This window comes from Pelodiscus sinensis, chromosome 6, assembly GCF_052426305.1.
Source record: "Pelodiscus sinensis isolate ZL-2025 chromosome 6, ASM5242630v1, whole genome shotgun sequence".
Lineage (NCBI taxonomy): Eukaryota > Metazoa > Chordata > Testudines > Trionychidae > Pelodiscus > Pelodiscus sinensis.
In genome coordinates, this window is record NC_143057.1 from 90,963,273 (window position 1) to 90,990,676 (window position 27,404).

The 27,404-nt window shown below is 44.3% G+C and overlaps 1 protein-coding gene across 6 annotated transcripts in view; it reads right to left on the reverse strand.

The window, feature by feature from the left end:
* The window catches only part of ERBIN (erbb2 interacting protein), a 252,164-nt gene that overhangs the window by 186,980 nt on the left and 37,780 nt on the right, over positions 1-27,404 (reverse strand). The window contains exon 2 of one of the 6 annotated variants that reach the window (XM_075932363.2): positions 27,210-27,326. The exons of the other annotated variants lie outside the window; for them this stretch is intronic. The gene's annotated coding sequence lies outside the window, so the exon portion shown is untranslated. The remainder of the gene's footprint in view (positions 1-27,209; positions 27,327-27,404) is intronic. 6 annotated transcript variants of the gene reach the window in all.

A 27,404-nucleotide genomic window follows, 5' to 3' on the forward strand; every position in this document is an offset into this window, starting at 1 on the left:
CCGAGAACGGGGAGGGGAGGGAAAAAAAACTCAACTCCAACTTCTTACAAACAGTAGCAGTAAAATTTCAGGACCTGAAAAATCCACTCAGATGCCTGTCCAATGCAGGAGTTGTGATCCATCATTCCTCAGACTTTTATACCAGGAAGGATGAAGCTTAGCAAAATATAGGTGACACTACTACTTCTTCAACTTACTGGCACACCAAACCCTAATCCCAAATTCACACAAAACAAAGTACAGAGAATGGAATCAAAAAGCTCTTACAAGGAATAAAGAGCACTGTCATCTCTTTCTTGTGTTGCTAAATCATGCAATTTTATTGCAAGTTCCACACTGCCATCTGTCCAGTTTTATGGACTTAAGTTCATTGTTCCCTGTTACCTATGTGCTTGTTTGGCCATTCAGGAGAGATTCAAATGCCGCCCAGCTGATCAGCAGAGTGCCCATAACTAGGCTTTTTGTTTCTACTGGTGGTGCACAGTCACACATGCCTAGGTGAATGTAAAAAGCTTATTCTTCATGTAGATGGAAAAAATTAAAAGGGAACACAGCTCAGGATCATCTCAGATCTGACGTACAAAAAGTCCCACCATAGGCGGCAACCCTAATTGATGAAACATGTCCTTCTGTCAACCAGATGGCTTTCTACACAAGTGGCTACATCAGCTTATGGGTAGTGCTGAGATGTGTGGACATTTCACACCCCAGAGAAACATAGCTGTATCAATCTAACTTTTTAATTAAACATATAACTTAGTCTTGATTTTTTTTTAAGTCACAATCTAGTCTCCATTCAACTGTAGAGACCTTTAAGATCTTTTTGTTATAGTCCCCAATTGAAACTTAGAAATAAAATTCCTGTTGGTCATTTTGACCACTTCGCCCACTCTTCCCATTGCCTCTACTGCTGCCTTCTCCACCACATGAAAAACAAGCTACTTACCTTCACATTTAAATTTAGCGGCACTTTACCTACCATATTGCATAAAGTCAAGCTAATAACGTTCTTCCCCAACTATACCAGCCTTTATTCACATCTTTCCTCACAGCATTTCCGCCTCTGTAGTGCTGGTCTACGCAGAAGAAAATACTCTATTACTGCTATCAGTCATTCAATTAGCTCAAATGGCAGAAGTCCGTCTGGTTAATCTAACATTTCCCAATCCTGTTCAACTATGAGTGTCAATATGCCAACATAATACACTTCAAAGGTGAAAGCGCTGCAGGGAGCACAGGGCCAAAGAGGGACTTAGGCTATGCCTAGACTACGAGCCTCTTTCAAAAGAGGCTTTTTCAAAAATCAAGCCTCTTTTGCAAGCAAGCATGTAAACTACAAGCAGATTTTTCAAAAAAAAGAGCCGCTTTTTTGAAAGGAAGTCTAGATGCTCTCTTTCGAAAAAGCGGTTTGCATTCAATAGTGCTTTTGCATTATTCTTCGTAAAATGAGGTTTACCGCGATCAAAAAAACTGCCCCATTCTTTCAATTTACTAAGAATGCAGCTGCAGTTTAGACGCAGGTGAAGTTTTTTCAAAAAAAGGCTAATTTTTTTCAAAAAAAAACCCCTGTAGTCTAGGCACACCCTTAGAGTCCCCAGCTGACCCCGGGCTCCATGCAGCACTGCTGCTTTGCGACACCATAGGGAGTCCAGTGTCAGGCTGCTTTTCATTCCCGCATAGGGTTAGGAAGAGGGAACTCTGTAGAACAGTTTATTTGTACAGGAATGTGTGCTGCGAAACCCTGAAGGTAGTCCGCCATCCTCTGCCAAAGATTTCTGGGGAAGGCTGCCTTATTTCTTGCACCATGATAGGAAAAACTTTCCCATGGGACTCACCAGCAGGCACCATTGCAGCACATAGGCTAGCAGCATATGGACCCAGTCTGGAAATGTCCAAGTTACCCACCCACCCATACAGCACTCAACATAAAATTTATACTGAGATGCCAAGATCAGGGCCAGATAGAGCACCCTCCAGCAATACACATGAATGTGGTTCAATACTGAAATAGTTTTTCAAAGCCGCCCTAAGCCATATAGCTCTGCTTTGCTGTTCCTATATCCCTGGTATCTGGCTGCTCAAATTCAGCAGACAGATGCTCTACCTCCAGATTTCTCCTCTTTCGCTACACAAGTGTTATGCAGGACACAGCAGGCAGATTTAATCTCTGGGATTCTTTTTTTTCCACTGAGGTCCAAACTCATAAGTCAACAAAGCCACAATCTCGTTAAACAACCAAAAGCATATTCATCTGTCATTCTACATCTGCTCAACTTGTAGTTCAAGTATTCCTTCATGTTGTCAAGGTGACTGGCGTACAGCTTCATAAACCAAGGGAGTAAAGTGTAGGCTGGGTCTCCCAGGATTGCTGTTGGCATTTCAACATCTCCAATGGTAATCTGCTAATCTACAAATGAAATCTCTGCTTGCAACTTTCTGAATAGTCGTGCGTTCTTAAAGACGCACATGACATACACCTTCCCTGAACTTCACTGATGTCGGTGAACTGTCCCCGTTGATCCAACAGCCCTTTCTTTGTAGCCCTTTCTTTGATATACTCTGTGGCAATGTGGTCTGGTGCCAAAACAGGTTGAGGAGTGCAGTCTATTGCTCCATTGTTGCAAAACCATCCCATACATATGTCTTACACATTACTCAAAGTCACATTCCTTTGTACCAGATACAATTAGTGGTCCTGCACACTTGCACCACAACAGCTTCCATCAGTGGATTTTCCAAGTCCAAATTTATTCCTGACTGATCAGTGGAAAAAAAAAATCACACATTGGTTAGTTTCCACAGCCAATCGTCCTGATAGAGAAATACCTGAACCCCCTTCTTCCAAAGGAATGCTGCTACTGCTGACGTGCACTTAGTGAACACCCATGGTGCAGGGGACAGATCAAAGGGAAGCACTGTGAAATGGTTGGCGTTGGGACTCTAGAAAACTGAGATAGTGCCTGGGCGTTGGTAGAATCACAATGTGAAAATACATGTCCTCCATCTCGGGGTCAGCGTACCAGTTGCTCAAATCCAGGGAAGGGATAATGGTGGCCAGAGACCATGCGGAACTTCTGCTTTTGCATGTATTGTTTAAGACCTCCTAAATCCAGAATGGACCTCAGCCCCTCTTCTGTCATCGGAATTAGGAAATATCAGGAGTGTAATCCCCTGCCTCTTATTCCCACTGGAAACTCTTGAACCGCACCCAACACAAGGAGTGACTGGACCTCTTGCAAAAGGAGATGCTCATGGGACTGGTCCCTGAAAAGGGACTGGGAAGGGGGGTAAAAAGGAAGGAATCAGGAGAACTGCACGGAATATTCCACCTCAACCATGTGCAGGACCTAAGGGTCCAATATGATATGAGACCATGAACAACAGAAGTGGAAGTGCACCCAAAAATAAAGGATGAAGATTCGGGCAAACTGGTAGTGTCTTCAGCCGCACCTTCAAAACCCTTGCTTAGGCCTTGAGAAAGATTTGGAGGCACTGTTGCCCTGGCCCAGCAGTTGGTTGGATGTCCTCTGACTGTTCCTGTTCCACCAGTGAGGTTACTCCTGCCTGTATCTCAAAGTGTACCTCCACTGTGGAGGTTGAGGTCTGAATGGATGCCTCTGTGTTGCCCGGATATGCTCACCCAGTGACTTAATAATGGCCCTCAAGTCCTTCAACAAATGGAGCTTCGAGTCTGTTTGCTCTGAAAACAGGCTCCTGCCCTCAAACAGAAGGTCCTGTAGGGTCTGTTGAACCTCCGGTAGTTGGCCCGATGACAAAAGTCACGAGGACTCACGGATTACGACTCCTGTGAACAGAGTTCTTGCTGCTGAGTCCACCAAATCAAGAAAGGCCTGTGGAGAGGTTCTGGCAACTGTTCAGCCTTTCTCTCTGAGCACCACAAATTCCTGTAGAGAGTCTGGAGGGAGAAGCTCCTTGAATTTAGCCATCTCCTTCCACGACTTAAAGGAATATCTGCTAAGAATAGCTTTAGTTTGCTATCCTCAACTGAAGACTTCCAGCGGAATACATTTTTCTACTGAAGAAGTCAAGTTACTTGGCCTCTTTCACCTTAGGTGATGGCTAGGGATGTAAATAGCAATTAAATTTAATAATTGTGTAATTGCTCCAAATGTTAATGGTTGTACAATTGTTCAATAGTTCCCGGAAGCAGGGATGGCAGGCAGCATGTTCCTAGCTCACCCGCCCCATGCCACCCAGCGCTGCTGCTTCGGTATGCAGGTCTCCCCTTCAGGGGTGGGAGGCAGGCAGGAGCCAATATGCGTAGGGAGTCGGCTTTCAAGCTGGCTCTCTGCGCATGCACCTGCCCCCCACCACTTGCTACCTCCCTCAGAGCACGGAGGGAGGCACTTTCACCAATTCGGTGCTTCTGGGGAACTGGCCTTCCCCCTTCCCCTTCCCCGCTCCTCTGAGGGAGGGAGCAAGAAGATGGCAGGTGCATGTACAGTTAGACGGCTTAAAAACCAGCTCCCCATGCACGTCGGCTCCCACCTGATCCCCACCCAGCCAAGGAGACCTCTTGCCTTGGAGTGGGGACCCGAAACTTCTCTAGGCGGGATGCCTTCACATGAGGGGTGCGAGACTATCGCCAAGGGTGTTTGAGAGTGCAGATCAGAGACTTTTTCAGCAGTGTCTTAGAGGCCTGGTGGTTGAATGGGCGAGTGTTGTTAGGTAGCCATCGCTGGCTTCTCATTTAGGCTCGATTATTGTTATTGGGCCTTTGCGGTTGCTGTCTATTAAAAGCGAAGTCCCTATGTCTTTGAGAGGGAGTATAATCATCTCCTGCAGTGTGGGAGCACGTACATCCCCAATGTATGCAAGGTGGTTCTCAAGTCCTTACTCGAATGGAGGATTTCATCAGTCTTAGCTACAAATAATTAGTCCTTGTCGAATGGCAATTCCTCAACTTTGGCTTGGAGCTCTTTGGGGATTCCAGCCACTTGTAACCATGATGTTCATCTCATGACCAGGGATGCTGCGGTTGCTCTTGCAGCCATGTCCACAGCATCAAGTGCCATTTGTAGCACTGTTCAGCCTATGGCGTAGCCTTCCTGTATTACAGATCTTAAGATGGGTCTTTTATCATCAGGAAGGTACTACATCAATTCTGTCACTGTGGTATAATTGTCAAAATTGTGTTTTGCTAAAAGTGCTGAATAGTCAGCTCAGCTGCAGGGTTGAAGAAGAGTACATTTTTTTTCCAAATATATCTAAGTGCTTATGATCTCTGTCTTGTGCAACAAAGCTGTATTTAGTGTTTGCAGTGTTTTAGTTCTCTGAGTTTCAGCATCCACCACTAAAGAATTTGGTTGTGGAAGGAGTAATAAAAAGTCCATGTCCTTAGATGAAATAAAATATTTCTTATCTGCTTTCTTGTTAGTTGGCGGGGCTGAGGCTGGCTGGCATTTGCCAAACCTCACCTGCTGCTTCTAGGATCCCTCATCAAGATGCAGAGTTATTCTCAACTTTGAAGAGGTGCTTTTTTCCAGCATCTCTGATGGTACCACCTCCTGGCAACCCTCTTAAGTAGATCTTAGAATTATCTGAGGTCAACAGTTGATGACTGGTCTTCTGGAATGACAGCATCAGGAAATGATGAAGATTTATCAATTGGAGATGCATCTAGGTGTTCGGTATCTGCATCATCTATAATCTGTCCCTGCTCAGTGTCAATTTCTGTAATATGGGAAGATGGGGTATGAAGACTCAAGGAGGTAGTGATCTTTGATCTGGAGTTGATTGTACAGTATGTCTGTGCCGTGAAAGTGCCCAGTGTTGATATGGAGACCAACTGGGTGGATGATATGGATAGTAGGACCAGTCCAGATACCATGTTGGCTGGCGTGTATAGTGTGGGTGGTGCGTGCCATAAGGTGAATATGGTCTGGTTGGGGATGAATGCCGTGAGGAGAATACACTCCTACGGTCCCCTTCATGATATCTGTAGTGTCATCATCATGTTTCAGAAAGCACTGGGGAGCATGATGAAATCAAAGAGCTACGCACCGAAAATGGGGATCAGGAACAGTGTGAAGGGGAGGGGTATATGGAGTTTCCGATCCCTGTTCCATGTACAGCACTAGCGCTTGAGTGTGCGTGGTGGTTCTTGCGGTGCCGAAGAATAGGAACACGAAGAGGGAGACATCAGTACCGCTGGTGATGTTGACGTGTGAGGACTATGCATGTGCGGCATCGATTCCGCTGATTTTGACCTGGCTTTGGTAGGTGCCGAGGTCTTAGAAAGTGCCGACGATGCAGACTGTGCTGGCAGTTCTGACGTTGCCACCGTGCTGCTTAGATTTTCGGTGCCAGGGTTGTCAGTACCACAATTTGCTCGTAACAGGATTGCGAAACCATCACCGATGCTGCACGTGGGTGTGCCAAGCCAAAGGTGCATGGTATGTCACCCTTGGTAGCCCTTGATGGGAGGGAGCGAGCAGCAGAGGCCCTTCTTTTAGCTGAGGGTTTATGTAGTGGCAAGTTCTCATGTTTCTGCTTTGCAGCAGGGTTAGTATCCCTGCTCGCTTGTGACTCGAGTGCCTTGTCGAACAGCAGCATACACAGCATGAGCTCTCTGTCCTTACGGACTCTGTCTGTAAGGCTGCGGTAGTGGGCGCACTTCTGGGGCACATAAGTTTCCCCCAGGCATCGAATGAATGACCCATGGCCATCTGATGCAGGCATAGGGTCTCGGCCTGTTACACATTTTTTAAAACCAGTAGAGGCTGGCATTTCGTTAGTCTTGCATCGTTGTAATCTGTGCCACACACTTTTCTTTTCTCTTTCTCCCCTTTTTTTTGGGGGGGCTGGAAATCTGAGGCACTCTGGTTTTAAGTGTGTCGCCCCTCAGGGGCCGTGGGTTAACTATTTACAATCACTCTTTTAAAGTACTACTGACTATAAATAGAAAAAGGGAACAATTGCTTGAATTCCTGTTAACAGAAAAAAAAATTTGAGAAGGAGAGTGGTAGAGGTCCGTCTGCAACGGACGGTGGTCAAGAAGGAATTGAGGGGAGTCAGACCACGTGCACAAATTCTAAGGACATGATCAACACTCACCGCTTTTGCACATGCGTGGCCCAGCTGGACACTGCTGAAGAAGTCTCTGATCTGTGGTGCTGGGACGAGCCCGACACCAACAATGGAGCACCCATGGGCACATCAGTTAAAGAATTACTACCATTCATTATATGTATGAATATTCACAAGGGGCAATTCAGACAGTATTAATTAGTTTTGTAGTTCTGCTATCATAGGACAGAAGGAACCTTTTTCTTAATATATATCCATAGTATTTAAAAACAATGTATGTTTTCATTCATAATATATGTACTGTTTTATGTTTTACTTTTTCGATGTTATGTATAAACCATTAATCCTATTTTAGTTTTTATAACTAAAGCTATTTTTCTTACAATTAACTTGATATCATTACTCTCTTGCAGACCTATATAACAAGCTGTTTAATAATCCTAAAAATGCTTCTATATAAAGGTCATTGTATGGAAAAATACACCACCAATTAATGTAAGAATTACCAAAACCTAGCTTTTTTAATTTGAGTATGCCAAATCATCATCATGTTTCAGAACATATTTCTGACTTTTCTTCAAAACCAAGGCTAAGATCATATCTCAGAAGTCACAGAGTTCATGACTCCAAAGACCTCCATGACGTTTTCTGCTTCAGTTCCAGACCCCCAGAGCTCTCAACCACTGCAGGCAGGAGCTATTGGACCACCTTTTCCCATTTGGTCACGGTTATTTTTATAAGTCAGCAAAAGGTCACGGTCTTTCATGACTTCTTGTTTATTGTGCTTCATCTGTCCATGACCTTTAGTAAAAGTAACTTCAACAATATCTTAACGTTAATATATTACTATGTACACATGGAGACAATTGCCCTAAACAATGGTTAGATTTACAGCTTATATGATCTGTAATCATGGACAGAAAAATGAAAACAATTAGAAGATCCAATGAAATTAGCATATCTAGTACATTTAGTGAAGTTGTAAAATGCACTGAAGTGCTGCTCTGGGCATAAATGCAGGGTTTGTCTATACTACGAGATAAGGTATGGTAGATCTCAAATCAGTTAAGGCTATACTCAGAAAGACCTCAAGACTTCTGGAATATGCTGCTCATAGTTTCACTCTTGTTTCTACTACAGGTGGCCCCCAACTTGCAACGCGATCAGTTCCTGAAGAAGTGTTGAAAGTCGGGGGCATCGTAACTCAAACCCTCATTGACGACAAGCTCTGTGTGCCGTCATAAATGCAGGCCAAGGACATAAGTCGGGGGGTTTCAGCCCCTTCCACACTTACAAAAATGGTCTTAAGTGCGGGAGTGGGAGGGGTGTCACAAGTCAGGCCATCGTAAAGCAGGGGTTTCCTGTACCTGCCTTCTCACATTTATCTCCAGACTTCTCCTTGTCCAGATCTATTCCGCCTCCCAACAATCTTCTATTCGTTGAACTTTTTGAAACTTTACACTTTTAGAGAAAAGGGACTGACTCTGTGTACACAAATTTGCAGACACACAATAGGGTTGAGGTCTGTTATTTCTCACCTCTATATGTTATTTATTTAAAAATATTTTTTGCAGCTAACAAGCATGTTATCTCTCAAGAACCAAATCCATAGTCTGAAAACTGCAAACCTAAGCATCTCTGACAGTATCTTCTTGACTGAGCACTGAGTTCCACTGGGTAGATAAAATGATTAACCAAAATAATCTATAGAGATGCATGTGGAACCCCATAGGATTGGGTCCCTAATCCATGAACTATTGGAACCCTTTTACAAAACTTTTCTTAAATGTTACATAAATATGTTGTCTCGTACTATAGAATTATACTTTATAATGTCTATCCCATGATGAGGTATCTTTGAGCTATAACATACCTGAAAACTACTGTTAGATGCTTTTTGAGGAAAACTGATAAAGACCAAAATTATTTTTACTTAGTTACTTGGGATTACTGCCTCACTTCCAACCAATACAGTTTTCTACATTATAATGGGAAAATGCCTTTATGCGGTGAAGCACAATCAATGCCTATACAGGCCGTCCTTGCTATAAGTCCAAGATACATTAAAAAAAACTAGAATTTATAGTGCAACAATATAAATCAGGGAATTTTTTTTCCTGCAGCTGACTTCCATTTGCACAAATTGGGGTTGGCTGGTTGGTTTTTTGAGCATTTTAAGGGTGGGGAATGGGAGGACTTATAACTCATCAGTTCCTACAAGCGTCAATGACGTTAGTACGGAACAGATGTATACTGGGGCGACTTATAGCCAAGACGCCCTGTACACTTGCAAGTCATTAGTTTGTGTTAATCAAAGTTCCTTCATAGTTTATAGCAGAAGAAAGTGACATTCCATACATGATTAACACTTCTTGGACAAAATGATACTGTATAAAATGAACTTAATGCCTCTTAGACAAGACAACTAGAGACCAAGCTGAGATTGAAAGAATGAAAAGTAAAAGGTATGGTAGTTAATACAGATAGGAATGAGTAACCAATTAAACAGTTACCCAGTATCACCCTTAACAGGTGATGTTTAGCTGATAACAGTTAACCTGTACCAGGGAGCAGCCACGGATGGAGAACTGCTCTGGCCTCGCAGGGCTTCTGCGTGGGGCTGCTGGCTCCCAGATCGCATGGGGTGGGGGCTTGCTGTGGCAGTTGTGGCAGCCCCTGTGAAGGGTTGAGGGGCCGGGGGCAGCCATGGCAGGCCCGGGGGAGAGGCCAAGAGCCATTGCAGTAGTCTCTGTGCAGGGCCAGGAGCCACGATGGAACACCCTAACCTTCTGTTCTCGCTTTAATTGAAAAACATAGTGTTAGCACTATGTTTAACCATTTAACCAATTAAACAAGATTTTACTTCCTCAGTAGTTAATACTTTACACACACTCTCCCTCTTGCACTCTCTCTCTCCCTCTCTATTATACCTACAGGATTTTTTAATCAGATAGGATATAATTCTTAGTTCTATTTAAAATCAAATTTGAAATTATGACAAGTTATGGTAAAGCGTAAACGTACTAAAATCTATTTAAAATTAAATGTAATACAAATATAATATTTAAGAATTACAAGACTACTACCAAAGTTTTAAAGAAAGCCAAAATACCAAACTGCTGAAGTCACTGCACTTGGAACCAAATGCTACACCAAATTCTGACAGCAGAGACTCCTCTGCATGTGCAGAGAAAATATTTCTTTATTTCACTTTATTCATCTTTATTTCATTTCTTTATTTCACTTTATTCAACAACTAATTCATTCAAAATTGAAAAAAACAATTACAAAATGATGTGAAAGAAAAAGAGTATTACTACTTCTAAAATTGTGAACAACACGGTGACCAGAAAAATCAGTTCAATTCACTAACTTCTTTTGTTTAATAAACCAGTTAAGTGTCTATTCTTATGCAACCAGCTTATTTAAATCACCAAGTGGAAAGCCTCAATGTAAATTTGGATTTTAGTCAACTTTTTCATTTATACTTCAGTTATTTTTCTAAAGGAAGCTGCATTGTTGTGGATTGATCTAACCATTAAAATAGGTTGATTTGCAAATATATAGAACCTTTCGCTATATTTTTGCTGCCTAGGAGGGTACATTATAACTATTTACATTCATGTAAACAATTATTCACCTTAATATTTTCAGATTATTTATAGTATGTTAGAAAATGGTAAATGATACGAGGCTTTTATTTACTACACAATTATCTATTTCCTCATGATTTATGTTAAAGCAGTGGTTCCCAAACTTTTCCACATCACGCCCCCTTTTTTATTTTTGAGAAACCCTCACGCCGCCCCCCCCAAAAATAGCAGCAAAACTTGGGGTGGGATTGATGGAGGCATGTAGGGCTGGGTCACCTTGCGCCCCCCCTCCCCTTGAATTTCTTCATGCCCCCCCAGTTTGGAAACCCATGTGTTAAAATATATGAGACTGGTAACTGCAATTTAATTAAGCATACAAAAGAACATATTTTGAGATCTGGAGTACTGTATCCAGTTTGGGGTGCCTCACTATAGAAAGGACATGGATATATTGGAGTATCCAACAGACAAAAAGAAAAATGATCCATGACTTAGGAAAAGAGCTAATTTAGTCCGCAAAAGAAAACAACGAGGGGCCATATGATAGCAACTTTCAGCTGTGTGTAAGGAGATTCCAACAAGGATGGTGGTGGCAGATGATAGAATGAGCAGAAATGGTTTCAAGTTGCAATGGGAGGAGGTCTAGGTTGGATATTAGGAAATCTATTTCACTAGGAGGCACTGAAGTAGGAATGTTAAATATTGGTTAATTGGATAGTCAAAGTAACCTAATGATTTTTTATCAGTTAGTCAACTATTCTATAGTCTCCAGGGGCGGGGGCAGCAGCCACTGTATCAGAGACAACAGTGCAGGGTGCCAGGCAGGAGCTGGTCCACAAGGGAAGCCAGTTTAAAAAACAGCCCCCTGTGGACTGCTTGTCAGCCAGTGCTGCTGCCTCTAATAAGCAGCCCCTGTCTAAGGGGGGTCTGAGCTCCTGGACCCGGCACAAGCCAGAACTGAGACAGGCTTCTGGCCAGCCTGCTAAAAATTTACTTGCAAGGGAAGGAGGAGGGAAATGTGTGTCATCTATAGCATTAACCTATAAGCTTTTGCTTATCGGTTCATTGACTACACTATTACATCCCTACAGTGAAGTACTGGAAGGAGATACCTAGGAAGGTAGTGAAATTTCCATCCATATGGGTTTTTAAGGCCAGGCTTGACAGAGTCCTTGCTGAAAAAAAAAGTAGTTGGGATTGATCCTGCATGGAGCAGGAAGTTGGACTAGATAACATCCAGAGGTCTCTTTCAAACCCTATCTTCCATGATTATAAATTTTGGCCTCAATATATTGTATACTAGCAAATGAACCCAGAGTTGCTCAGATCTATAAACTAAAGGAATTTCTTTTTTTAAATTAATTAAAAAACACACACGTTATTTTAATGATTGTATGTTTTGAAAATGAAGGCTGGAGTGAGTTCAGGGGTTGGAGGGGCAGGAGCTGAGTGGCTTAGGGCAGAGGGTTGAGAGCTATGGCAGAGCTGGGAGAAGGGATGCTGAAGTCAATGCAGGTGGGAGGTACAGGGCTCAGGGGATGGGGCTTAGGGCATGGGGCTAGAAGGTGGGGGCTGGGAGTTGAGGGGGCTTACCAGGGCCGCCTGTGGCAGCGAGGGTGATGCAGCTCTGATGGCGACTCCTGACAGGGGTCAAAGGAAGCATTCCCCTGACAGGGAACATCTCTCCAGGTACCCTACCCTGTGGCCTGCAGGCTATCTGGGGGGAGAGACTCTGGGGCTGCTCCCCCAGAGGCCACTGCTCAGCCTCAAAGCTGTCTGGGGTGGTACGGTGCTCTGGGGGCTGCCCCCACATTAGTTCTGCCTGTAAGGGGGCATGCTCCAGGGACTGCTCCCCACTGCTGCTGCACCCCTGCAGCCTGTCTGGGGGGGTGTAGATCAGGCTCTGGGGACTTCCCCTCCTCCAGCAGTCCCCCTCAGCCTGCAGGCTGTTGGGAGGAGGGGGCAAGGCTCTGGAGGATTCCCCTCCCTCCAGCTGCCCCCCCCTTCAGTTTCCTGCCTACTCTCCTGGGTTTGGGGGGCAGGCAGGCTCTTTTCCAATGTGTTGCCAGGAAAGATGGCAGAGCCCCAGCTCTGCTGGCCACTCTAGGCACTGCAATTGCCCCAAGTGGCCACTCTCAGTATTGCATCCTTCTCTCTGTGCCCCTCCCTTTCGCATGCCTCCTCTCTCTGCCCCCTCCCTTTCCATGTTATGGAAAATAGCCCCATTACTGGTACTTCACATTTTCCAGGCACAACCAAACCCTAACCTTGGTTTAAGTTAAGGTAAAAGGAAGCTGCAAACGAAATTTGGTGATCCTAGTTCTTATGGTTTAGGAGGAGGTTTTTGAACAAACAGACGCACAGACAGATGCATAAGCAATACAGGCAGAAAGACAGACAAATAATTGAGGTTTCATCTTAAAGAGATTTTTCAAAGAAAAACTTATTTTAATAACCAAATTAAAAGAATCCAAGTTAAATAAAAATAATCTGATTTAAATAAAAAAGCTTAACCCATCCCTCCCCCAATGAATGGATTCTTATCCACACTGATGGATGGAGAGGAAGGAAAACAGAACTCAGTAAAGAAAAGGTTTTCAGAAAATGGACAAAGAAAAATACTTTTTCAAATTGCAATTAGAGATTTAAAAATTGTAAATAAGTAGACATTAAATAATTATAAAAGTAAACTGAGTGTGGGCCATATTCTCTCTCTCACACACACACACACCCTGACCCATTCTTCAATCAAGCTATGGATTAAATAATTAGTGAGAAGTTATTTTATCACCATGGCTCTCTTCCCCTCCCTTGGGTGTTCTGTTACCCCATTTCTTTCTTACTTAAATTAGGTCATGTTTACATTATTGACCTTACAATAGCACAGTGGTATGGATGCAGCTTTGCCATTGTAAGATTTCCCATGTACCCTGTCTATGCCAACAGGAGAGTTGCTCTCACTGACATAGCAATTGTCTTCCTTGGTGCTTCCACCGATATAACTTACGTTGCTTGGGGGGCTAGAAGGGGAGGAGTAAGATTCACACCCCTGAATGGCATAAAAAGTATACTGACAAAAGTGCTGGAGTTGACAGCACTATGTCAGTGAGAGAAGCTCTCGGTTAGCATAACTACTGCGATTCCTAGGGGATGGTTTTATTATGCCTATCGGAGAGCTTCACTGCAGCACTGTAGTATACAGCTAAGCCTTTACATAGAAAACTTTTCATACAGATGTGTCTTTATAGAGTTCCTATGAAAATAAAGCACCAAATCTGCTAAGGACTTTTTCATGGGTAACAAGCTAGCAGTGTATCCATAACAAATCTACCCTGTTAGTAAGGAATCAATTGGTTAAAAGAGTGTAAATCCACCTGCTGCAGGTGGATACTTAGCTATCTCCTATAAGGGAGGGGGAAGGGAGGACTGGGAGAACAAGACAGCGAGCCAAGGCTGAGATTGTGTGAAACATATTCCTGCAGTGAGTGAGATGCCTTGAGGGAAGAGCTTTGGCTCACTGTACAATTCCCTGTACAATTGTTCCCTGTACAATCGTTTGCATTTTTTTTTTTTTGAGAGAGAGAGACTTCATTGAACTCCAACTTAGGCAGAGTGACTTTGCTTGAGACTAACTGCTCTGCAATTATTAAACCAGACTGAAGACTAAGAATTGTTTGAACTAGGCTGAGAAAATAGTATCCATTACAATCATATTAATTCTTCAACTTTTATTTTCTTTAAAGTGCATACCCTAAAAGCTCTAACCATTCAGACAAATATATAAAGACTAGATACAGAATACAATAATTTGTATTCTAGTGCAAGACACTTTACTGTTGAATCTTTACAAAATGTCTTAAAAGCCAACTTGAAACCGGACATACCCCCAAAATGGGTAACAGGCCTGTTAGAAGAGAACTTTAGTTCACAGTTGCAGCGTCCACATGGGGGAGTTAGAGCATGGAGCTTTGATGTGCACTGCTATTCACATCCCTGTAGTCCAAACTGCAAGGTACTGTACACATAGCCTCTGTTGTTCTTTCAAATGTTTGTCATGCTGCCACCCACACAGTACAAAGATGTAGAAGTAGGAGGAGAAAGCTGCTGCAGAGAAGTGAAGAGAGTGTAGGGGAAATACGGTAAGTAACACAAGGTGTGTGATAGTGTGAGGGCAGAGAACTTGGTAGTAGACAAGGGAAGAAGTGGGCAGACTGGGGAAGAAAGAGATCGAGAAAGGACTGAAACCATGAAGCATCCTCTCCTCCAGAACATGAAAATAAAATCTGGGACTTCCCTACTGCTAGTGTCTCTCTCGGCACATGGCTCAGTCTGATTCCCTTTTCATGTCTGGCCCATACAAAAAGGTTAACAGCCTATTACATTGCATTCACTGAAATAGTGGGCATGCGTACTGTAGATGTAGTTTCTGGACCTGCCAATGACTAGGGATGTAAAAATCACATTTATAACAATTTACCAGTTAAACATTACATTTAACTGGATAACTTTTTAACAGAGATCCTGCAGTCTGGGAGTTGCTCCAGTTCACACCCACAGCATGATGCAGGTGGGCCCAGCCAGGCTGGTGCAGCTTCCCGCCATAGGCTGCTTGGCCAGGCTGGGCTGAGCCCACTGCGGACTTCTTGGGCCAGGCCCATCATGCCACAGGTGGGGAGCCACTCCTTGAGTCAGGCTTATCGTACCGCAAGCAGGGGCCTGTTTTGGCCTGACCAGGCCCACCCACCCCGCTCGCAGTGCAGTGGGCCTGGCTGCAGCAGCCCCAAGCTCACAGCACGGCACAGTAGGCCCAGCTAGGCTGAAGCAGCCCCATGCTCGCATCGGGCGACGGGGGGCGCTGCTCCAGCCCAGCCACCAATTAACTGGTTACATCCCTACCAACAACTCATGTGGAAATCAATGTTTTGCACATGGCAGACTTATGCATGCCACCTAGATTTTTCAAAAGGTAATTATTTTCATAGAAAATGACATTAAAAACATTAAGGCTGCAAAGTCTAACATGTAAAAATTTGGAAACTTTAGAATTCAGCTTACTCATGCAAATGTTAATCAATCCTCTTGTGTGGGGCAATATATTATTTTCCCTCTTACAGGATTCCTACATCATCCAGTGCACAAAATGGTAAGTAGCCATGGAATTAATCAGGGTTATAAAATATTTCCTCAGGCAAGGTTTTTCCAATAGATCAAGTGTTATCACTGGATAAGTCACTGGTGAGGTTGCATCTGGAATACCCTGTGCAATTTTTGGTCTCCTATGTTAACTTAAGGAGCTTGGCTTGTTTAACTTAACAAGACAAAGGCTGGGGGAAGATATGATTGCACTCTGTAAACACATGAAAAGAGAAACACCAGCAGAGAGAGAATTTATTTAATTTAAGAGCCAATGCTGTCAAGAGGAAGTTACCTGGTGTAATAACAATGGTTCTTTGAAATGTGCATCCCTGTGGGTGTTCCACTCAGGTGGTCAGTGTGTCCTTGCACCAGCCATCAGAGATTTTTAGCCTAGCAGTAACTTCCTGCGTCGTGCATTCGCAGTTGTCGCCTCACAGTTTTCATCCATTAGCTGCATGTGCAATGTAAGTCCCCTTCGTTCCTTTTCTATCAGAAATCCTTTTATGGACTAAGAATGTAACCAACTAGTCAAATGACTACTTGACCACTCACTTTCCCTCTGCTGATGCTTCTGTATCAGAAGCAGCAAGGAAGTGGGGAAAAGTCATCTTAAAAGCCAGCTCCCCCCAGCATCATCTCTGCAGTATGGGAGAGAGAGCAGGGGAGGCAGGGCCACAGCGGTCCCAGCAGGCTCTTACTACATTTAAAGTACAGAGCTACAGCGGGAGCACTCCAACTTAGACTAATCGAATAGTCAATGGAAATTCCATCAACTACTTGATTAGTCAATTAACTGATAGTTAACATCCCTACTATGGACTCAGAAGTAGAAGGGAAGAAAGGAGGGTAGTGGAGCACCTACAGGGATACACATCTCAAAGAACCATTGTTACTCCACTAAGGGAGTAATTTCCTCTTCTCCTTCAAGTGGTATCCCTCTGGGTGCACCACTCAGGCGACTAAAAAGCAGTACCCGCAATCTGCGGAGGTAGGTCTTTGGGAATCATTTATGAGAAGAGGCAAGGACGGCATCACCCACAGAGGAGGTAGGTAATGGTACCTACTGTAATGCATAGTGTTGTGCAAAGGTATGGCATAAAGACCATCTAGCTGCCCTGCACATGAAAGCAAGGGGCACATTATGTAGAAAAGTAGTCAAAAGGCAGCCATCGCTCTCATGGAATGTGCAGTGACCACCTGTGGTGGAGTTTTGTGTCGAAGTCTATAACAGATATTTATGCAGTTAGATATCCACTTGGAAATGTGTTGGGTGGAGTCAGCTGTTCCCTTGTGGGGACCGGACATAGAGATAAAAAGTCTATTAGTCTAAATTGTTTGGTCCTATCTATGTAAAATGACACTGCACCTCCTCTTCCATCAAGGGTGTGCAATATTTCTTCCCTCAGGGACTCATGTGGTTTAGGGTAAAAGGTGGGGAAGTAAATGGGCTCAATGGGAAAATCAGAAATAACCCTAGGTAAAAATTATGGATGGGGAATTGAAAGGAAAGTGTACAAGAGTGGAGCTGTCCATGGTATGATGAAAGCATCTCCCACCGAAATGCTTGTTCTGTCCCATTCTTGAAAAGAGGCAGTGGCATTTTTGATTGGTGGTTGTCGCAAAAAGGTCCATGACCAGGAATTCCCACTGTCGAAATACAGATAAAGATGATTTTGAGGCTGTTCAAAAAATGCCTGCTCAGTTTATCTGCCATGGTGTTCTGCGGACCTGGTATGTACATAGCCATCGGTGTGATAGCGTTCTTCACGCACCAGTTCCAAAACTTGATTGCTTCAACACAGTGAATGTGATCGGGCACCCCCTGTTTGTTGATGTAAAAAGTACATGGTGTGACCATGGATGAGTGGCAGGAAATGGAGGCAGGCATTGAGAACCACCCTTGTAGGGTTAAAATTCTCTTAGATGCCATCTTGGACACAGTCGCCATTTTGAGAGCCCAACAACAATAGGGACTCCATTTTGGCCACCCTTCTTTTCCCACCCTTTCTGTGTTTTGGCAGGAAATCCTGCAGACAGTGACTACAGTCTGCCTGTAACAGCAGAATACTTAAGGGCTGCCTCTGGCTTTGCCCGGGGCTGCCCATCTGAGTGGCAGAGTGCAGGGTCACTCAGGCAGGTATTCCAGGGTCCATGCTTTTTAGGTTTAGGGTTGTGGGAGTCACACTCGCACACCAGGAGTGACAGCCACCTTCACTCCTTCCTGAGTAGGACTTGCACCCACAATGGCACAGTGAGATAGGGGTTCATTAGGTGTTAGGCTGAACGGATCCAGCCACAGCAGGGTTCTGCTATTTAATCCAGCTGCAGTTCCAGACGAGTGAGACCAAGTCTGAAACCTGGTGCCAGGCGTCGCTGTGAGGTCCTCACCTGCGGGAGATTGTAATATCCCCGTGACCCTCCTCCGGTCATCTGGGTTCTTACTCCGTGCTACCTGAGTTGCAGTCAAGCCTGTGTATTTTATTTCTTTTGTGGGGCTCTATATCATTCCCGTTTATACTTACCTTGTTAATCTTGTTTACTGTTAATAAATCCTTGTTAGTTTACCTCATTCGTTGTCCTAGTCCTTGGGGAAGGCCTAATAGCTCCCAATGATAGACGTGGGTCTGAGGACGGGCCTGAAAGCCAGCTTAGGTTAAACCATTAGTTTCCTGGCTAACACCCTGAGTTTCAGTGCGTTGATGTGCAATCTCATCTCTTGGTGTGGCCATCTACCCTGGACTGTCTGCTGTCCACGGTGGGTGCCGCAGCCCATGAAGTGTGCATGTGTAGGTATTACATGCAAGGGGTCTGGACAGAGAAAAGGTACTCTGGAAAGGAGATTGTACGGACAAGTCCACCACTGAAGTGATGTCAGCACCAACAGCAGGGATGCGAATCGCTTGACACAGCTGTGCCAATTGGGGATGTAAAATGAGGCCAACCAAGCCAGCAGACATCGTACGTAGAGTCTCACAAGGTGTACCACGAAGTGGTGGCAGCCATGTAACCTAGGTCTTGAAGACATGTGCTTCATGTCCCTGTGACAGCTGCTGCCACACAATTATACTACATAGGGCTTGAAAGGGGTGTAAAGGAAGAGAGGCTCTGGCTGTTCCAGAATCTAGTAATGCCCCGATGAATTCTAGTCTCTGGGTGGGTTCCAGAGTGGATTTCTGTACATTTGTCAGCAAATCCAGTCAGGAAAAAATGTCCCGGGTAATGTTTGTCATGATTAGTGTCTATTGTCATGAAGTCTGATGATTAGAAGTCCAACTATTAGACAGTCATCTAAATATGGGAATATGATAATGCCTTATCATATTCATTGAGGTCAAGAGGTGAGAAACAGTCCCCCTCCTCCACAGCAGGTCCTCGTCCATAACAGGTATGATGGTTCCTAAGGTCACCATCCTGAATTTGTAGCTGTGGACAAAATTCGTTGAGTTTCCTGAGATCTAAGCTGGGCCTCCATCTTCCTGTCTTTTTGAAAATAAAGAAATAGTTGGAATAGAATCCTCTTCCATGAAATCTGGGTGGAATCCACTCTATGGCCCCCATCTTGAGTAGCTTTTTTATCTCTGCCTGTAGAAGGGACTCGTGAAAGGGGTCCATGAAAAGGGCTAGGATGAAGGGTAGGTAAAGGGCATAGAAATAAAGGGGATCATATAGCCAGGTCTTATGATCTCAAGGGCCCATTGGTCCATAATAATGAGATCCTATTGATGGGAAAAGGCCTCAGAGGGTGATGGAAAATATGAGTGGTGTTCACTGGTTCTGTAGGGTGGTCGCTCAAGCCCTCGACCACACCTTCAAAATGTGCTGCTTTAGTGCCGCCAATTGAGGGGCAGATGACTGGGTATGCTGGGCTCTTTTCCTATTAGGCCATTGTTTAGATCGGTTATTGAATCGTCTTAGGTGTTTTCTTTGATAGGCGGTATCCCTTCATCTCTGGTTGGGATTTATCTCCTTCTCTTGTTGGGCAGTGTGTATATAACCAGTGTTTGAAGGGTTGTACACAGGTCCTTCATTGAATGAAGTACCTTGTCAGGTTTGGCCATGAAGAACTGATTCTTGTCAAAGAATCTCTACCGTTGTCTACAGTTCACAGGGGACACCCAGTGATTGCAGCAATGACATGCGGCGCATGACAATTGCTGTTGCCGTTGCCCTGGCCACCTTGTCCACTATGTCCATAGATGCCTGGAGCACCAGTCGGGCAATGGATTGGCTCTCTTTCATAATGGACCATAGCTGTGGTGTCTTTTGTTCAGGGAGGTCATTTAGAAGCTCCTGCAACCTGATGTAATTGGCATAATCATAGTTGGCAAGAGGAGCTGTACAACTGGATATTCTGAACTGCAGGGTAGCGGAAAAATATACTTTCCTTCCAAAAGGTCCAGTCTTATGTTCTTTGTCCTGGGGCATCAATTTGAATTGTGGCTGTCTTGAACAATGGCGTACAGAATCTACTACTGAAGAGTTCAGCAGAGTGTGGGAGAAGAGAAAACCCATCCCCTTCACTGCAACAAAGTACTTTTTATCCAACCTGCAATTACATGCAGGAATAGAGGCTGATGTTTGCCAAATAGCTTCAGATGGCTCCATGATAGCCTTGTCAATTGGTCATGATATCTTGGAAGATGTTGGGGGTTGTAGAATCTTGAGCAACTTATGCTGCTTTTCTTATACCTCTTGCAGGGTTATATCTTGTGACTGTGCCACCCTCTTAAAACAGATCCTGAAAACTGCTTCATGTCATCTGCAGGGGGAGAGAAAGAAGAAAAACTCAGCCTCATCAGGAGATGAACATGACTGTGGAAAGTGGACACTGATTATCTGAATTGGAAATGAGGCAAGTTTTCTTCCTCCTCTGCTTGACCTGAAGTGGTAGCTGAAGGTGATGGTGGGGGACAGCGAAGACTGAGTAGTGATTGGAGGAGATTGCGTTATTGTGTGTGCTAGGATAGCTACAGTTAACTCTCATGACCAGTGCTGACGTGAGGAGTGAGTGTGATATAGGAACGTTAAATATCGACTAACTGACTTAATCGAATGTCAATGCATCGAGTATTCAATTACTCAACAGGAAGCCTCTGCCTTTGAAGTGTCCAGCATCAGGCTCCTCATGGCATTTCAAAGCAACAGCGCCACATGGAGTCTGGGACCAGCTGAGGACTCAGCTGACCCCAGGCTCCGCGCAGAGCTTTCACCTTTGAAGTGTAGAAACAGCCCTTTGAAATGCTGTGAGGAGCCTGACACCAGGCTCCCTGCAGCATTTCAAAGTGGCAGCGCTGCACCAAACCCAGGATCAGCTGGGGAGTCCCAGGCTTCATGTGGTGTTCTGAAATGCTGCAAGGAGCCTTGCGCTGGGCTCCCCGTGGCATTTTAAAGTGGCAGTGCCACACGGAGCCTGGGGTCAGCGGGGGAGTTCCAAACTGACTCCAGGTTCCAAACAGCACTGCTGTTTTGAAACGCTGTGCGCAGCTTGGGAACACCCCAGCTGGCCCCAGGCTGCACGTGGTGTTTCAAAGCAGCAGCACCACATGGAGCCCAGGGTCGGGACCTAGGCGCCAAGCAGCGCTGCCACTTTGAAGTACCCTCTCCTCTTCCCCACCCTTGCTGCCTCTTTCTGATCAAAGCAGCAAGGGGAGGGGGAGCAACTAGTTAATGAGTCCTTCACATTCCTAGTGTGATATTGGCCCCACAGTTCCCAAGGAGGCCATTATGGCTGATAATGCTGTGGTGCATAAGACCACAGATGGTTAACCAAGGATACTGTGGGCAATTTTATAGTGGTGGGTGCTTGCTTGAGTGCCACAAAGCCACTGAGCCTGTTGGTGATGAGTGCTGGGAGGAGAACCTGCTCCCATGCCTGGTGCCAGGTCCAGTGACTAGAGAAAATGGAGTGGGGGAGAACAAAATGTTCTCGGAAGAGCATCAGTGTGGACTAGAGTCCTCAATCCTTGGAGAATAAGGAAGTGTGTTGTCTGTCAGCACCAGTGCTTAAGGCATCAGTGGTTGTGGTGTTCAATGCTGAGACTCTGTTGTTTTCTGGGTTCTTGGCTTCAGCGTTTACATTGCTGATGCATGCTTAGGTGCCAATGCATGCCATGAGTCCAAAGACTGTGGTGGTGCCAACATTTCTATCGGCACCAGTGAGGGCAACATATCCACTTTAGTCAGTGCTAGCACTGAGGTGCAGATGAGGTGGCTTTCCTTTTTGGTTCTGACTCCGATCTTTTTGTTGGTGCCGGAGGTAGATGACACTGGTGAACACACAGCATGGGATGTTAACGACACGGCCAGTAAGGACTATACTGAAAAGACTTGTGACCTATGGGAGTCCTGCGCAGGGTATGAGTTGGTCCTTTTTCTCAGAGTTAGAGGTTCCGAAAGTGCCTTTGTCTTCGCCTTTGTGGCTAGAGGGATTTCTCCCATAGCAATTTCTTAAGCTTCATCTCCGGGTTTATTCTGGCCCTGGCGGTCATGCTCTGACACTGTGTGCATATCTGTGCCACACGGCCTTCGCCAAGGCACTTTATGCATGAGACATGCCCATCTGAAGCAGGCACTGAGTCTCTAGAGGAGTCACCTTTTGTAAAGCCAGGGGAACCCAACAAATGAAGAAATGGGGGTGTGAAGAACTTGGAGAAAAGAAAAAGTAGGCAACAACAGTTTTTAAGAAAAACGAACTAGGGCTAACTAACAACTAACAGTTAACTACCAACACTTTTTTCTCTTTTTCCAGTTAGGAGAGCACTGCTCTGAAAACTCCATCTTCTTCTGAGGACAGTAAAAAAGGAACTGAGGGGACCTGCATCGCACACGCAGCCAATGGACAAAACCAGCACAGGACCACAACTGTGCATGCACAATGCAGGAAAGAACTAAAAATCTTTAATCACCAGTGCAAGGACACACTGATACCTGAGTGGAGCACCCACAGGGACACCACTCGAAGGAGACCAAACTGTTATAAACTGGCCATCAACAAGTTTAAGCCTGAAATTAGACAAACGTTTTAACCAGCAGAGAAGTGAAGTTCTGGAACCACCTTTCAAGTGCAATAGCAGAGTCAAAACAAAACTAAACCCCAAGTATTAACTGACTGAGTGTAAACGGGTCCTGCTGTGCACCCTGTTAGCGCCTAACACCACCCCCCTGTCCCCGTGTTTCCTTCACCCTTTCAGGCACCCTCCAGCGTCCAAGTCCGTTTTGACCAAGGCTCGCAGGGCCCTCACTCGTTTGGGGTTTTGCTGGCCCCTATGCAGGAGCCGGTCTCGGTCCAGGCCTGCCCCCTCTCACAGACCCCAGCCCAGGGCCCTAAGGACACAGACGCTTCTACCATCCGGTCCGGCTGACGGGGCATCTGCCATAACTTGCCAGCCCACAGGCTCCCTTTGCTCGCCCTACGCTACTTCCTCTCTCCACGGTCAACTATCCCCTTGCATCTGGGCTCACCTCCTCGTCTTGGGTCCTATCTGTCGCTGGTCCTCAGCGAGAGGTCGCTCCCTTGGACCTCCTCCTCTCTCCGGCATCTCCTGGGGTTTAAATCCCCGCACCAGCTCCCGGCCCATCGGGTCCCGCCCCTTCCGGCGTGGCCTCGCTTCCGGGCCTTCGATGGGGCCGTGACCCGACGTCGCTCCCGCCACGTCGGCCCCCAGCCTCCAGGCTATACGTGGGTGTCCTGCCGGGGCAGCCACCCGGGAACAACTGCCACACAGCCGGTAGGCCAGCCCCTGCGCCGCTCGGCCCGCGGCATGCAGCGCGCCCAGTGCCGCTACTCCACCCCCTGCCCCGAGAACCGCCAGATAAGCGGCAGCCAGCGGGACCGAAGTGCGGGGCGCCTCCGCCCCATCACACTGAGCTAGATACATTTATGGAGGTGATGGTATAGCAAGGTTGCCTACAATGGCATATGGCCCATTTGTGACTGCTATTAGCAAACATCTCCAATAGTTGGACATGGGACATCAAATGAGGAGGGCTCAACTATTACAAATAATTCTTTCCCAGATGTCTGGCTGATAGGATCTCATCCTCATACTCAAGGTCTAAATGTCTGTCACATTTGGGCTCAGGAAGGAATTTTCCCTCAGGTCAGACAGGCAGAAATCTTGAGAGTTTTGCCTCCCCTTTGCTGGGCTGAACTAGAGTAAATAATAGATTCTCTGTAACCTGAAGTCTTTTAATGAAGATTTGAGGACTTCAATAACTCAGCTAGTGGTGATGGAGGTTCTATGGACTGCAATATGCAAGAAATCAGCCTATAAGATCAGAATGGTCCCATGTGGCCTTAAAATCTATGAGTCTTGGCTGCAGGATCCCAGGTACATTTGCTGCAAAAATTCAAAAACATGCCATCACAGAGGCAAAAGACTGCAACAAAAGATAGTCTCATAACTGAGGCACTGGAAAGCCATTCTTAAAAATAAGATTCTCTATCTATGGTTCCTATCTGTTTCTGGATAAGTCACCAAAGCAAAAATTCTCATAGGTTGCTGACTTGAAACATCTGAGAACTTTTTTCTCTTTCTCTTTCTCTCTTTCTCTCTCTCCAGCTGAAGTTGATCAGAGCTGTGCCGTGAACATTAGAAGTGCTCTGAAACATTAAGTGCTCTGAAATATCAAACACCTAAAACTGCTGGGTACTTTTCACAATTTGAGCATCATTCTCTCTCTGCCTCAGTCCTTTACCTGTAAAAAGAAAATACCATTGCCTTGCCTCCCATGTTTTATAAAAAAAATGCAAAGCATTCACACACTACAGTGAGTACTATTTAAAAGCACATAAGGAAATTGATAATTATGTAGAGGGTTTGCACAATGTGAACTGAAGAAAGCAGAGTCACATAGTAAATAAGAAGAATTTTAAAAAACAACAACGTTTAGTAGCTACCCACCCAGTAAACAGAGTCTATTCTGAATACTGAAAGAGGCATGAGTCTTGTGGAAAAATACTATGACAAATGGAATTCAAGATTATCAAAATACATATGCATAAGGGAAACAAATTAAAGCAAATTCTGGCATTTCCTAGTTTTTGAGTACTATACTGTACAACCCATAACTTTCTTTAAATAGAGATCTTTTAAAATACAATAGTCATTTAAACAACATTTAATAATATGTACTGAATTTATCTGGTCTTGTACGCTTATTCCTGAACTTATAATTGAATGTGTTATTCTATTATAGTTACTTTTCTTAAAAATTATTTAATTTTTCAGAAGTCTAGCATTATGGGGACAAAATTCCATGCTTTTCAACTCAAAATACAACCAGGCTCTTTAAAACCTCAAGTATCCTCCCAAAAGGAAGATACCACTGAGACAAGTGTGAAGGCATTTAAAAAAAACGGGCAATTAAAAACAGGCAGGTTTCAGGAAGTACAAGTTCCTGTTTGCATGTCCTAATGGTAGTGACTGATACTACATTCTTATCTTACTGCAACAGCTACTTGATTTTATTTGTCCATATATATCACTCCAAGAAATAGTTTTCATTCTTCTATGTTTCAGACAGACACATTCCATCTGCCATTCAGGTATCATCTCTTTCTATGTGACATTATCACATTACATTTGAGAAGACTAATGCTGCCATTTAATCTCATAGCTTCAGCCAATTTATAAATACTAAAACCTTGGCTCAGCTTCAAAAATCCTCAGTACCTGCCCTATAAACAACAATAAAATATGTAGATAATCATATACAGTAATTTAGAGCTACTCTACTATGATGCAAGGCTCATTAACATTTTCTAAAAAATGCAATTATAAATAAATGACTTATGAGACTGAACTAGAATTGTACTGTCCCTTTGGATTTTTATAGTACAACAGAATCCAGACTTTTCTTTTCAACCTGTAAAAGCTTTCCAGCACACATTACTTGTGGCCCTGAAGTGCAAATTATTTAATATAGCAATGAAGATTTGAAAACAACTTATTTCTTGAAGATAACATCTTACCAAAGGAATGTTTCATTTTGAGATTTTAATGTCCTTGAGATTTACTAAAAATATTTTAAATCTCTCCAATCAGAAAAAATTAACTGTGCTGGTACAGTTTGAAAATCTTTTAAGGGCAAAAATAATACAATTTATTTAAAACAAGCTGTCTTTGGATCTACTAAAACAAGAGGATTACTGGGAAAGCACAAGTGCTTAGAGAGGCAATGAATACTTTGGGGAGGCAAAGCTTTCTTTGGGGATGTACTCCCTCAATGACAGTAAAGCACCTTCAGAGAGATGAGGTTTCATAAGGAAATCTTTCAGGCTAACATAACCCTAAAAAGATACATCAAAGTCGCTGAAACACAAGTACTGTCAGAGTCATCTAGATGTTTCTCCTTGTTGAAGAGTCCATCTCTTTGTCTGCAGAGTGTTGACAAATTTACTTTCAATGAAAAATAACTGTGGCCTCCAACTACAAGGACAGTACTGCCAACAGTCACCTCCAGGGCCTCTTGGAGAATATTTAAGCACATTGTCCCTAACACTTCACTTGCACATGAATTATCCATTAGGTCCTCATGACATCCTATTTTCTAGTGAGAGCAATTTATTCCTCTTGTGTGGTACCCAAAGAAAGATTTCCCTAGTAGCTTCATGGTCTTCTTTGAAATGCCTTCTTTTTCATAGGACATTTGGTGAAAATGTCATGGACAACTAGGCCTATTATAACCCTTTTAAGAAAGGGCTCATGTTCGGAGCGATATTTTAATCAAATACTATTTCTTCTATTGTCTGGAGATGGATGACATGAGAGCGATCACGTGATGATTGCCTTTTGTGGTCCCTCCCTGTGGGGCATCTGGCAGTGGCCACTGTCAGCAGACAGGATACTGGGCTGGATAGATCTTTGGTCTGACCCAATATGGCTGTTCTTATGTTTTTGCTCTTTTAGGAAGGGGCGTGGGGAGGAATAGCATCTGCTCATGTTTTTGGCTGTTCTTGATCTTCTATGCCTTAGGATGATAAATTCCAGGGATTGTAAAGGAAAAAAAGTCCACGAGTCCCCATAGCAAGGTTTAACTTTGTTTTCTGATCATTTAAGTCTCAACCAGTCTGCCTCCATTGTCCAGCTTGACTACAGAGATCTGAGACCACAAAAATATCTCTAGCCTTTCCAAGATGTGGAAAGCAGGAGTACATCTTCCCCTTATCAGAGGCTTTCCTCTTTTCTGTTTGCCTCAGTCTTTGTCCTTTTATCTCTTCCAGACTACAACACAGAGAAGGAGACGGAGGAATCCATTGGTCTGAAGAGTTATCAAAAGGGAAAGGAATAAGGCCCTTTCCCTCCCCATTATTTAGCCTCTCCCCCCCCCCCCCCCCCAGAAGGTTTTCCCCAATGCCCTGGGTTTAAAAACCCTCTTTCTTCAGAAGCAATATAAGTGGGAATTTTTTGGTAAGACACCAGGACTTACCCTGACCCCAGAAGAGATGGCTTTTGGATACAACTATTTCAATTACAGAGCACTAAGAGAGATTTAGCTCTAAGAACACTCAGGGAAACTTCCAAACGCAGAAGTCTTGAAGAATCCCTGTGGGTAGAAAGAGAGAGAAAGACTCAGCTAAAAAGGGCTGCTCAAATCCTCGTAAAAGAGTAAGGTAGGGGCTGT